The following is a 3,272-nucleotide window of genomic DNA, read 5'->3' as shown; positions in this document are numbered from 1 at the left end:
TTTTGCTTGCAGTCAAGGAACCCAAATGTGCAAATCATTCCTCTGTACCTTTTGGAAACCCATGACCATTTACTCAGTTTTCATGTTCCTCAATGCAGTTGAGACCAGTCAGACCATCGTTCATGTACCCCGGAGGATGGCAAAGATGTTCTTCCATCCATATTTGTAAAAGCAAGTTGCAACCTTCAAAAAACTTTCCCCCAGCTCGACAAACAGTTAAAGCTCGGTAAATTTCTGCCAGGATCATTGGTATAATAGTGCCATTAGCCTTTTTGATCATGAAGTCAGCCACTCCTACGAGCCCCAACCCTATATGTCCATCACTCTTCGGGCAGATTAGAGTGCCTAAGAATGACACTACGAAGCCAATCCCCGGCGTGCTTCCCATTTGCCTTTATTCCCTTGATGACATAAACCGGTATTCGGAGTCTCAAAAACCATGGGGGGTCCCCATAACGGCGGTATAGGAAGTAGAATATGCATAATCCTTCCGCCAAATTTCCATCTTTGACTTCCCGACTAATATTCAGATGGTCCAAACACTTGTGAGGAGTTACAGCTCCTAGTGCCACTAGGTATCGGCTCCCGAGGTTTCCGTTAAGGCCAGCATAGCCTGCTATCTCCTCAAGTGTAGTGGTTAACTCAAAATCAGATAAATGGAACACATTGTGCGCTGGGTCCCAAAACGGTATCAAAGTTTCAATTATGTCCACCCTTGGTTAATCTTCAAGAGACCGATGAGCCCACCTAAAGCTTTTATCGCAATACCTATGCTGACCTACCCTAGGTCATTCCACCACATATGAAGTCCTATCGGGATCTCCTCTACAACTTTGAAAGGTTCATTTTCAATAGTGCTCATCCTGCACATTTATTTAAAGTGATCGGTTAAAAACCCATGATTTATTCTGACCCAATAAAAGAAGATTATTATTTTTTGCAAAATAGCAACTCAAACAACTTGCTCAAAACAAAACACCTTTGTAAATACGGCCCTTCAGCACTTCAGGAAGGAAGATTTTAGGGTTATTTACGACAAAATGACAACATTTTGTATTTTTGGGTTATTTTTGCAAAAATGGGGTTGGCCCCGATGAGGATTTCTATGTATCTCACATCTAGTGAGAATCAAATTTACGTAGTTCGGGAAGTTTTGACGCAACATGAAACAATTTTTCTTTTCTTTTCTTTTTCTCTCTCTCTTTTTTCAAAATTTCGGCAGAGTTTCGATATATTTTTGGACATTAGATTTTGCAAAGGCGGGTAATTATTGATGTGCAGGAGAATTTTGGCAGATTTAATATAAATTGCTTAGATTTTAGCTTGTTTTAAATGCAATTATCTTTTATACTTATGTAATTTTAATGTTTTTGCAGTGTATGAGGTTTAAGGACCTAAGAACATGAAAATAAATTCAAAAAGCCGCAAAAGGACAAGAAAAGAGCAAAATGCGATCGCAGATGTGAAAATGCGGACTGCAAATCCAACATGCGGACCGCATAATGCTCAAAGGAATCGCAAAGTCCAATAGTCTGTTGGCCAAATTCAACTGCAAGAAATGCGGTCCATTATGCGACCGCATAACAGGTTTGCGGACCTCATAATGGAACGCAAACTCCCTGTAGAATTGCTTAAGGTAGAAAATGCGGTGACAAATGCGATCGCAAATCAACAATGCGGACCGCATAACCTAAATGCGACGAATACCTGAAAACTAGGTGTTGATACCCAATTTTTCCCTGTATATTTTAATATGCAAAATACTTTCAAAATAGCATATGTATGCATATATAAGTATTTCCAAATGTTTTATTATTTATTTTCTTAATTTTTAAAGATTTTTAAATCAATTTATTACCCTATTTTATCTATAAAAACCCAATAATTATTCCCAAAATTATCATTTTGGTGATTCATTTATTGGATTCTCATATTTATGCTAAAATATAGGTAATATAATTTTTGCATATTTTTACAAAGTCATTTAGTATTTTTAAAGTTAAATTGTATATAATTACAACATTAGCCTCTTTTAAGATTAATTACGTTTATATTCATAAATATTAGGTCTGGTATTTTTAAATAGTTAATTATGTGCTATAAATCATTTTGGTACCTTTAATTTATTTCCAAAAATTAATTTATTATTTGTTATAAATTAAATAGGGAAAATTGGCTATTTAAATGTTAGCCCAATTTCATTTCAATTATAGTCCAATTCTGACCCCAATTGAACTCAATTGAACCATTGGAACCCCGGACACAATTCTGATTTAATCCGACCCAAACCCATCTTCATAACCCTCCCACTCGCCCGTTTTGATCCAGGTAGTTGATCTGAAACAACCATCCTTGCCTTTTTAATTCAAATGACCCCTAACCCTAGCCTCATTTCCAAATTCCACCGCCTCTGAATCCCCTTCTCTCTCAACTCTCTCTCAAATCCTCTCAAACCCTAGCCACTGCCATCAACTACAACCCTAATACCTCCCCAAATCTATGGTTCCTAAAGTCATCGAAGACCTATATCCACCTCCTATGGCTTCTACGTGCTCGATTATTATGGTCTCGAGGCTAGATCTCGAAAGAGCTTGGTCCAGGCTTGTTCGATTGCAGTCCATGACCGTTCTCCGGTCATCTCCAACTTTTTCTCCGGCCAGCCATGGCTATTCGAGTCAGACTCTTGACTCTCCTACTTAGATCGTTGGTTTTCAAAGCCTTTCTCACCAGTTGGGGTTCTTCTGAAACCTTAGCCTTTAAGGTTCCTTCGATTTCTTTTTAGATCTGTTTCAGATCTATGTTTGTTCTTAACTTCTAAGTATTTTTCTCAAATTTTCTTTTAAAACTCTGCTTTCAAAACCCCTTATATTTTCAATTAGGGTTTCTGTTAAGTTATTTCAAAATGTTTCTCTGATTCTTTGACATGTTTGGCTATGTTTGCTTATATCGTTCTTCTCCCTGAGTTTGCATGTTAAAACCCCCCAATTTCTTTTAACTGTTTACTAAACGAATGTTTGTTTTGCCTGAGTTTTGTCCGATTTGTTTGCTTATTCTCTTTTAAAACTCTTCTATTGTTGAAAATCCCAGGGTTTTGGGTCTGAGACTGTTTGTTTAAGTGCATGAATCGATTTGAAGTTCTTTGTTTCGAAATCTTTTCCCTTTGTGTGATTCTTCTAATTGTTGGGTTTCTATCTTCTCTAAAACTCAAATATGCTCGAAACCTTGATTTTTCTAAAGGGGTTTTCCTCACCTGCTACTGTGAGACCTTCGCA

This window comes from Nicotiana tabacum, chromosome 3, assembly GCF_000715075.1.
Source record: "Nicotiana tabacum cultivar K326 chromosome 3, ASM71507v2, whole genome shotgun sequence".
Classification (NCBI taxonomy): domain Eukaryota; kingdom Viridiplantae; phylum Streptophyta; class Magnoliopsida; order Solanales; family Solanaceae; genus Nicotiana; species Nicotiana tabacum.
Note: the sequence above shows the minus strand (reverse complement) of the source record.